Source organism: Octopus bimaculoides, chromosome 18 (assembly GCF_001194135.2).
Source record: "Octopus bimaculoides isolate UCB-OBI-ISO-001 chromosome 18, ASM119413v2, whole genome shotgun sequence".
Classification (NCBI taxonomy): domain Eukaryota; kingdom Metazoa; phylum Mollusca; class Cephalopoda; order Octopoda; family Octopodidae; genus Octopus; species Octopus bimaculoides.
The window spans coordinates 20,665,205-20,676,600 of record NC_068998.1 but is presented as its reverse complement, the minus strand read 5'-3'; the positions used below and the strand labels follow the sequence as shown (position 1 = coordinate 20,676,600).

General features: G+C 37.4%; 1 protein-coding gene and 1 long non-coding RNA gene across 5 annotated transcripts in view; one reads left to right on the top strand and one right to left on the bottom strand.

Annotated features, from left to right (window-relative positions):
- Nucleotides 1-1,784, top strand: part of LOC128249844 (uncharacterized) — a 2,128-nt gene extending 344 nt beyond the window's left edge. Inside the window, exon 2 of the long non-coding RNA XR_008265965.1 lies at nt 1,504-1,784. This is a non-coding gene — a long non-coding RNA (uncharacterized LOC128249844). The remainder of the gene's footprint in view (nt 1-1,503) is intronic.
- LOC106869923 (retinaldehyde-binding protein 1) overlaps nt 1-9,215 on the bottom strand; it is a 37,635-nt gene extending 28,420 nt beyond the window's left edge. For 2 of the 4 annotated variants that reach the window (XM_052974388.1, XM_052974387.1), the window contains exons 1-2: nt 8,916-9,215; nt 220-247 (exon numbers count right to left, since the gene is read on the bottom strand). The gene's annotated coding sequence lies outside the window, so the exon portion shown is untranslated. The remainder of the gene's footprint in view (nt 1-219; nt 248-8,915) is intronic. The other 2 variants (XM_052974386.1, XM_014915854.2) reach the window with 2 other exon arrangements.
- Between the last annotated feature and the right edge of the window lie 2,181 nt (nt 9,216-11,396).

Below are 11,396 nucleotides of genomic sequence, written 5' to 3'. Positions count from 1 at the left end.
CCAAGTTACAACAGGTATACAGTCCATTTTTTGTTCTATATTGCATTGTTATACCTTCCTAAACTTTTTATTCTTTACATATATATATGTATATATATATATATATCTATACAAATACACACATACACATGATGTGTGTGTGTTTAATTAAAAAAGGTCAAATGTAATAAATGTAATCTCTATAGAAGAACAGAGATGATGTAAGGAGTGTTTACTTACCTTTCCAAGGTTTGCAGATGAAGGGTGCCTAAACAAAATATGAAAGTAGGCAGCATCAGTTTAATCTCCCCTACTCTTCCGGTAGAGATTCTTTATGGTGTGTTTGTATGTGTGTGAAAGTGTGTTTCTCTATTTATATGCGTGAATGTGTGTGTGTATGCAAATGTAGTCTTAATATCAGTGTACATGTGTGTATGTGTAGAGAGTTTTGTTGTGTGAGGTACCTTAATCCAGTTATCACTAGCTCCCTACCAAAAATATGGCAGTTCACAGGTAATATATATATATATAATAACAGATATATCTCACTTTCTCCCACTTTCTCTCTCTCTCTCCCTCTCTCCCTCTCTTTCACAGTTTCAATTTGTTCCTTTATCAGTTTGCCCTCTTCCCTCTCTTTCTCTTCTCAGTTTTTCTGTTAATTTATCTCTCAGCCCTTCAAGGCAATACATCTATTACACACACACACACACACACACACACACACACAACCACCACCACCATTCCACACAAACGTGTATGTATGTATATACATGTGTATGTATGTGTTTGTATGTATGTGTGTGTGTGTATATATGTATATATATATATATATATGTATATGTGTATGTATATATATATATATATGTATGTATATATATATATGTATGTATATATATATATATATATATATATATAAAGGTGTATCTAGTTCTAGTGACATAGTTTGGTGGCTGTCGCTTTCAAACATGTGACTTAGGACTGATAATAATTCGTATATTGTTTCAATTATTTATTTATTTAGCTATTTGTCATAGAGAAGAGGAGGAACAGGAAGAGGAATATGAGGGGGAGAAAGAGAACGTTGAGAAGGAGCATTACCTTTCCCCTCCCTACCACTACCACCATCAACATCTCAAAGTGTATTACTGTAGATTTAGGGGGAAAGGTTGTTAGAGTCAAACTATATTGACCCCTGTATTTAACCGATACTTTATTTTCTCAACTTCAAGGGGGTGAAAGGCAAAGCAGACCTTGCCAAGATTTGAACTCTGAATATAAAGGGATTGAATACAACAACCCCCATAATCCAGGGCAGTCTCAGCTACATTATAGGCCCCCTGGAAAATCGATGCACAGAGCCATATAGGTATTTATCTATTGGCAACAGGTGCATGGCTTAAGATCCACAATAGTATTTTAAGGGGCCATAAAAAAATGTTGATTTCGATATGTTTATTGCAAGAAACAGCTCAGTTTCTTTCACTAATTTTATTCTTCCTTTTATTCTTTTATTTGTTTCAGTCGCTTGACTGCAGCCATGCTGGAGTACCACCTTTAGTCGAGCAGGACTTATTCCTTGTAAGCCTAGTACTTATTGTATCGGTCTCTCTTGCCAAACCACTAACTGACAGCGATGTAAATACACCACCATCGGTTGTCAAGTGATGTTGGGGGGGACAAACACAGACACACAAACATATGCATATATATATATATATATATATATTATGATTGACCGTTGACTGAACACTATTCAATTTTTTTTCTCCGTGTTTTTCTCCTTGTCTCCGTATTCTTTCTGTTGAAGAGTGTAGCTCGAAACGTCAAAGACTTTCCGTATTCCCGAGCGTCATACTAATATATACTTTTGTTATTTACACCACCTGTCCTCGTCTGTTGTTATTATTTGTATATTCTCCCATATATATATATATATATATATATATATATATACGACGGGCTTCTTTCAGTTTCTGTCTACCAAATCCACTCACAAGGCTTTGGGTCGCCCGAGGCTATAGCAGAAGACACTTGCCCAAGGTGCCATGCAGTAGGACTGAACCCGGAACCATGTGGTTGGTAAGCAAGCTACTTACCACACAGCCACTCCTGTTCACCTTTCACAAGTTGAAGTATGAAAAATAAAATGGGAATTTTGGAAGAAGTATCTATAAAATTAGTTTTTAAACATTGAATGATTATGGGGATCCACCAGAATAAAACAGTATTTCAAAGAGGTCCATAGATAAAAATGATTGAGAAACCCTAGCTTAGTGGTTAGGGTATTTTGCTCATGATTGTCAGGTCATGAGTTTGGTTCCTGATGATGCATTGCATCCTTGAGCAAGTCACTTTATTTCACATTCATTACTCCAGTCCACTCAGCTGGTAAAAATGAGTGGTACCCATAATTCAAAGGGCCAACCTTGTCACATTCTCTATCACACTGAATCTCACAAAAAGTCTACATTAAGGGTAGACATGTTTGTAGAGTACTCTGCCACTTGCATGTTAATTTCATGAGCAGGCTGTTCCATTGATCATACCAACTGGAACACTCATTGTCATAACTGAAGGAGTGCCATTTTTTTTTATTGATAGCAAACCACAGCCATCATAGATCAGAATTAGGCCCCCTGACCAGTGAGGTACCTGTTCAACAAGAGATTAAAGCAGTAGTTCATTAACTAAAATGGTTGATTCTAGCCATTGGCAGCTGTTGACTGTTCATCTCCTCAGCATCCAGTGACATTCACCATTGACTCAATAAGTTCATTTGCTGATATAGTGAGCACTGAATTACTAAGTAAAGAGAAGGATTGTGGTTTAAGAATGTGCATTTCAACTCAGGTACATTTCTGCACAGGAAGAATTAAATAAAAACTCACACAGCTATACCAACACTTGACTCATTGTGACATCAAAGATGTAACAGCTTGAGAGAGAAGCAGCTGCACCAGCACTCAGCTTTGTACTCATTACAGCTTAACAGACTGGATTTAAATGTAAAGTGCTCTTTATTCAAGAAGACAATGTGTTGTCTAGTCCAGAAATCAAACCCTTATAAACACTAGTCCTAACCACTATTCCCAATTGATGTGTGTATGTGTGTTTGGGTCTGTATCTGTTTTAATAAATTTTACCTGTCCAAAAAATTAGTGTGCTGTCCCTTTTACATTCTGTAACTTAGTAGTTTAATTAATAGAGGCCGATTAAATAATTACAAACCTGAAATAAATACCAAGGTTGGTATGATTGAGTAAACCTATTGAGTATAGCTGAAGACCAATAAGGGAGACCAGTCAAAGGGACGTTTTTTTTTTCTCCCTTTTTCCAGTTTAAAATAAAGATGGAAACATAGTGTTTCTGTACTCATGTTTTAACTACATGTATTAATGTTAGATAATGCTAATCTCATATATCATAATATACAATAATCTTTATCTAAAATTTTACTAGCAAGAATAAAACCATTTGTTGATTTCCCATGTAATCATTGATATTTTTAATTAAAGTGCAATGACCTCTCACCACAAAATAACACGCTGTAAATAAATATAAATTCCATTTTTTTTTTCTTTTTTGCATTTTTATTTTAATTGGTTGTGGTGAGGACACAGTCAATAGAGACTATAAATATATAATTTGCACTGTTAGACTTCTGTTATCGCAAGATTCTGAGTTTGGATTCCTGAACCCTTTTGAGAAGAAGCCAACCAACGCTTCCTTATTAAAGAAGACAAAGCTATTTTGGGATGAGATACAGAAAGAATACGGTTAGGATAATTCATTATTCTGAAGTGATAAAACAACAAACAAAAAAAACATGCAAAAACATCTGAATTCCAGTTGACAATGAATAAATAAGTACAGTAACTACTCTTTTAGTCTTTCACTAGTTTCAGTCATGGGGCAGTGGTCAAATGGCAGGGGGTACATGAAGTGGTTATGTTGGAAGCACATGAAGTGGTCATGTAAGGGACACACAAAGTGGTCATGTGGAGGGGGGTCACACGAAGTGGTCATGTGGAGGCACACAAAGTGGTCATGTGGGAGGCACATGAAATGGTCATGTGGGGGGAACATGAAGTGGTCATGTGGGGAGCACATGCAGTGGTTATGTGGGGGGAACATGCAGTGGTCATGTGGGAGCAGATGAAGTGGTCATGTGGGGGAGTACATGCAATGGTCATGTGGGGGGTCATATGAAGTGGTCATATGGGGGGCACATGAAGTGGTCATGTGGGGGGTACATGCAGTGGTCATATGTGGGGGCACATGAAACGGTCATGTGGGGGGCACATAAAATGGACATGTGGGGCTCACATCAAGCAGTCATGTAGGGGTCACATGAAGTGCCTTGAAGTGTTTTAGTTGGTCACATCAACCACAGTACTTTTTGTAAGCCTGATATTTATTCTATCAATCTCTTTTTGCTGAACCCACGAAGTTATGAGGATGTAAACCTATCTACTGACACCAGTTACCAAGTAAGGAAAGGCACACAGACACACACATACACACACACAAACATACACACATACACATATAAATAAACACACAACATACAAATACATGCTCATACAAACACACACACACACATACAAACACATACACATATACACACACATACACATACACGCATCTACATATGACAAGCTTCTAAATAGTTTCTGATTAAAGTTGTAGTTGAGAAAAAGTTAGCTAACATGAAGGACCAGAAGCCATCTGAATACTGGAAAAGAGTTACCTGTATCATTAATGATTTGTGCTGGGTGTCAAAATGCCAACATCATGACTACTGCTCAATGTAAACAAACTAGCATAGCTAAAGTGTGTTCCGCCAGGGGCAGCTCTTCCATTTGCCACCCCCGGATCCCACTAAAAACACATATTGCCTACAGCAGACCCAAAAGTGCCACCCTAGGCAGACTCCCCCCCTCCACACACACACACACACACCAGCTACACTAGTGACTCTGACTGCTTCCACACACTGGAATTCCTCTCCACATCTTTGAACAGGACATTAGGCTCAATTCAGATGGCTGTGTGAAACTACAGGAGACTGTGGTCAAACCTTAACTGGAGAGGATTGCTACTGGAAGGCCATATATGTGGCAGTACGATTTGGTTCCCTGCCACACCTCCAGAAAGACTCAAAAGTTGTTGTCAAAGAATTTCTAGGACTTCACCAGCCCGAATTTCTGGCTTCTTAATTCCTCCAAGTGGATTACTATATGTGGGTGATGCAGTTGAGAAGCACACCAACCACTTTGCCTGCAACACCAAAGCCAAGCTGGTGGCCAAAAGCAAGAAGGTGTTTGAAGATCTTCCCAGGGACACAGTGAGAAACAGATGTGCCATGTTCCAGAACCATCTTTTATCTAGTTGATACTTTTTGATTTTTAAAATACTTTTATTTTTGGACAGGATATTGTTTTCATTTCTTTTTATGCAAACTATCAAATTTAGCCTGAACACCCTGTGTACATACAGTTCTATATTTAAGAGATGAAGAAATATGTACATTATTTACATTTGACGGATATTTGTCCTCATCTTGTTTGTTGGTAACACAACGTTTCAGCTGATATACCTTCCAGCCTTCATCAGGTGTCTTGGAGAAATTTCGAACCTTGGTTCCCATTCCTAAGGTATTTTTCAATTTATTATTATTATTATTATTATTATTCAGGTCACTGCCAGGAATCGAACTCGGAATCTTGGGGTTAGTAGCCCATACTCTTAACTTCTATGCCATATGCCCATTGGCAATTATGGAGTAGATTTTTAGGGCTTATAAATCTAATATTTTCCTATCCTTCCTTAATACCGGTTCCCATATGCTGTTCATATCTGCTTATTCATATCTGCACTCAGTCTGCTTAGGAGGTTGTTGTGTTCTAGCATATGTGCTGCTTCTTTTAGTTTTTGTATTTTCCAGTGGTGTTCTCTGTCTATTATTTTAACTTCATCCCAAAGGTGGAGGTGGTCTCCATTTTTCCATACATGATCAGCTATACTCGATTAATCAATATCTCCTCGTGTCACAGCTTTGCGATGTTTGTCTACCCTTATTTTGAGGGAACAGCATATTTCGCCTTTGTATAACCTACCACAGCTGCATGGGATGGAGTACACGCAGTTTTTGGTCATATTCTCTTCTATTGGTGGTTTTACTCGAAGGAGATATTTGCAAAGTGTTGTATTACTCTTGAATACTGTCCTGATGTCATATGGGCCGCATATCCTTTGTATCTTTTCGGAGAAGCCTTTCACATAGGGTAGACAGACTATGGACAGTTTATTGGTTTCATCGTCTCTTTTCTTCATAATTGGAGTAGATAGTATGTTTTTGGAGTAGTTGTTGCTTAATAGATTGTTACTGAGTTTGATCATTTCTATGTGGTGGGTATCACGATCATTGCTTATATTCTTTGCTCGATGTTTTAGGCATTGAGCAATCCTTCTCTTTACACTGTATGGATGGTGGGAATTGAAGTTAAGGTATCGTCCAGTGAAGGTCAGCTTGTGGTATACAGATGTCCTGAATCCATACTTGGTGCGTGTTATTAATACGTCCAGGAATGCTAGCTGATTGTCTTTTTCCTTTTCCATTGTGAACTGTATGGATGGCTTTATTGAGTTCACATGATCTAACAGAACTTGGACATCTTCCTGGTGGGCCCAGAGTATAAAGGTGTCATCAACATATCGCAGCCATAGGGTTGGTTTTAGTGGTGTTGATCCTAAAGCCAAATTCTCAAAGTATTCCATGTATATATTGGCTATTATCGGTGATAATGGTGAACCCATACCTAAACCCTCTTCTTGTCAATATATATCAGTGTCCATACTGAAATAGGTAGTGTCTACACAGAAGGTCAACATTTCCATCAAGTTTTATTATTGGTATACTAGTGCATTCTTTTAGATGGGTGTCTGTCACTAATTTTTCTTGAATCACCAAATAGTGCTTCACCAGTTGGGACTTTGGTGAACCCTATATACATATATATTAGTTACACACACACACACGTGTGTGTGTATTATATACATGGTATGTATGAGTAAATTTGTAAGTGTAAAAAGAAGTCAGATATTTGCACATGTATATCTGTATATGTGGGTTTGTATCCTTACAAGTGTGTGCTTATGCTTGTATGAATATGTATGGGTGTATATATGCATCCACAGATCTATGTAGTTATCTATGAGAGTTTAGTTTGTCTTTGATAAACAGTGTTGAGAGAATAGAATATGATTACATTGATCTATATAAGTAAGATAAAAGTCCAAGAGAATCCTTTCACAAAATTTATTTTGATACATTTTTATTTATTTATTTAAGAGCTCAGTCAGAGGAGAAAGGGCAATGCTTATGACCTAATTTAGGGTTTTCTTTAGTGGTAGAAGGAATTTATTTCCAGAACAGAGACCAGACCCCAATACCTAGGCAGTTCTCTCAGGGACATTGAGTGAAAGTGGCCCAGAACTTGCTAACCTGCTAATTCAGAGGAGCAGATGATAATGTGATAGTGGTAAAAAACATAAAAGAGAAGAAATGATGCATTTTCAGGTTAGTAGATGGTAGTATAAATTTTTGGAAGTAGAGCTAATACATCGACCAGTTGTTCAATCAACTGAGTTATTTACTCTGAAATTAACATAAAGTGGCTGAGTATTCCATGGACATGTATGCACCCTTAATTTAATTCTTAAGCAGAATCTTCATGACAAATTATGTAACAAGGACGAACATTTTTAATCATGGGACAGCTCACCTGGACTTATTCTTCGTAAGCCTAGTACTCCTCCTACCAGTCTCATCCACTGAACCGCCAAATTATAGGGACACAAACACACCAACATCAGTTGTCAAGTGAGGGTAGGGGACAAACACAGACGCACAAACATATACATATATGATCGTAGCCATATATGCTGGAGCACCACCTTGAAGGGCTTTGAAGTCGAACAAATCAACCTGAGGACTTATGTCTTAAGCCTGGTACTTATTTTATTGGTCTCTTATGCTGAACTGCTAAGTTACAGGGACATAAACACACCAACCCCAGTTGTCAAGTAGTGATAGGGGGTCAAACACAGACACAAAGACACACACATAGATATATACATACATATATACATACATACATGTATACATACATACATACAAACATACATATATATATATATATATATATATATATATATATATATATATATATGACAGACTTCTTTCAGTTTCCGCCTACCAAATCCACTCACAAGGCCTTGGTTATCCCAAGGCTATGCTAGAAGACACTTGCCCTGGGTGCCATGTAGTGGGACTGAACCTGAAACAACATGGTTAGAAATATACATATATAATGTGTATGTGTGCGCGCGCGTGGTGTTTTACTATCATATAAGTACAGAAAACTGATAATTTCGGTGAACTTATTCCAGCCCACACCATAAACAAAAGTGTTTTTTTTTTTTTTTAATCTTAATGGTGATGACGAGGAAGACAGTGTTGCTAATGAATGCAGAGGGCCTACAGGATATGATGATGACGATGATGATGACGACGACGATGACGTTGGGCTCGAGTTTGATGATGATGATGATGATGATGGCGACGACGTGCGGAGGAGGAGATGGGGTAATGAGGAAGAGGACGAGAAAGGTGAGGAGGATTGAAGGCGCTTGTGGAATAAGTAGCCACTACGGCTACTGCAATGTCAACATTGAATGACGACTTGCGGTATTTTTGTATTGTTTTGTTCTTGCGTAATCATATCTATCTATCGATATATATATAAATATATTAAAGTTAGCTAAGGCCGGTTTATGGGATTACCTTAGGGGTCACGTCCGCAAAGGCTTGGCTTTATGGTGTATCATTAGAAAAAAAATAATAAATGAAAAGAAAACTATTTTCTCACCTGATAGTGTGTGTCTGTTTTGTAGCGCAGAAGTTACAGGTGTCAGCTATCATTAAAGTTCAACATAGTCACGTTATTGTTATATGCCGAAATGAAAACCCGGTCGAAAAAACACTCACCGAAGCAACCGCTGATATATATATAGTGTTGCGTGGTGCAGAGAAGTGATGCTGTGTGGTGTACAGATGTGGTAGTGGTAGTGATAGTGGTAGTGGTGGCCCTCTGTTAGCGAACTAAGTATAAATATTGATGCAGCATGGAGAACAGAAGCATGTTTAATGAAGCAAGAGGAAGGCGGAAAAGGTTAAAGAGAAAGTTAGTGTGTAAGAAAATAGAGAGAGAGAGAGAAAGATGGAAGAAAGTACAATGTTTGGTGCAAGATTCTAGCTATCTTTTACTCTATTTCCACATGTGTGTGTGTATACATATATACACACATATATACATGCATATATCTATATATCTATATATATATATATACACACACACAGGTGTGTGTGTGTGTGTATCAGGGTCTTGAGCACGCCGGACAAGCTATTTAGCGGCATTTCATCCGGCAGAATTGTTAGCACGCCGGACAAAATGCTTAGCGGTAATTTCATCTATCTCTACATTCTGAGTTGAAATTCCACTGAGGTTGACTTTGCCTTTCATCCTTTCAGAATTTGATGAAATAAATATCAGCTGAGCACTGGGATCGATGTAATCGACTAGACCCTATCACCACCACTACCATTGCTAAAATTTCAGGCTTTGTGCCTATAATAGAAAGGATATATGTTATTTCAGGGGTCAGCAAATTTGTTCTATCATTGACCCTTTCATGGAATCGTTATAAAATTATCGACCGCACCTAGAAAAATTCTAAACTAAAATTGATTTCAAATCTTGGCACAAGACCAGCAGTTTCGAGAGAGCGAGCAAATCGATTGCATCGATCTCAGTACGCAACAGGTACTTATTTTATCGACCTCGAAATGATGAAAGGCAAAGTCGACCTCAGCGGAATTTGAACTCAGAATATGCTAATTTAAAAGGTATACTTTATTAATAAAAATGTTCTTGGTTAAAAAACAATTCTTTCTTCCTTCTTTGTGGTGTCATTGTCGTTTTTTTAGTGAAAATACGTTGAAATTGATAACGAACAATAAAAATTCAGTCATATTATATTGATATAGTCGGAATATTTAATATTTCTAGACCCCCTTGGCTAGCCACATAAAACCCTTACACGCACACATTCAGGGGTCAATATTGACCACTTTGCCGGCACCTGATACTCACACACATTCACACATGTAGGTTGGTTTGTAACCTGTAACTGCAAGCTGGACAGCTGACGTGGCTTTACGATTTCGAGGGAACCTTCTCCCAAAGATTAGAGGCAAAAGGAGGATCTCTTGGTAAAGAATCGCCTTTTTTATATATTCATTTTTGTTATTTTTATTCCGTTCTGTTACTTCTACGTACATCATGCGCTCCACATACCCGAAATATAAACCCATTCATGAATCAGCTGTATTTACTTAGATATACAATCTAAAGGGTTTTAAAATGTTAATGATCGTATTTTTGAAAGAAAATTAACAACTGTACATTTATTTTAATAAAAACTAAGAAAACAAACACCTACAAGAATTATAATAATTATAATTAATCCTAACTGGATTGTAATCATAATGTTTTCAAACAGATAGTCGACAGAATAAAATATATTATTACAAACATCATAGAATGCGTAACAACGATGTCTTTTGGCAATATAAGAATACCACGTTCTTATTGTGGATATAGTCAAAGAAAATTACTCCAAAATATTACTGGGACTTAACTTTCTAAGCCCCCATAAGGGATGCAAAATAGAAGTGTCTAGTACTACTTAAACTAAGCATCATAATGGATGTTATGTCCATTTAATTACGTCATATTGATTGAAGCCAACGTCTCGGCAGAAGCATAGGTGTGTGGTTAAGAGGTTGGCTTTGTAAACCAGTAGTTCTAGGTTCGAAGCTACGGCGTAGCACTATTGGCAAGTGCATTGGTTCATCAATACTTTAAGAAGAGAAGGAGGTAGACAGAAACTGTGCTGAAGCCCTTCATGTATGTAAGTATGTATGCACGCACGCATGTTAGTATACACATATGTATGTATGCATGCATGCTCATATGTATGCACATACGTATGTATATGTGCATGCACTTATGCATGTATGTATATGTGCATGTGCATGCCTGCTTGGCTTATGCATGTATGTATATGGATAGGTTAGCATGTGCATAACTGTGTATGCATGTACTTGTATTCGTTACTGTTTATGTGTCTGTGGTGTATGTGTGTATTCCATATGTATATATAGTGAATCTTGCATGCATGAAGTGGATTCGATCCACCATAGCCAAATTTAAATTAACAATTCAACAGAACTTTTCCCATGGTGGAACAATGGTTTTTCTCTGACAGCAGTTTTACATATGCCAGAT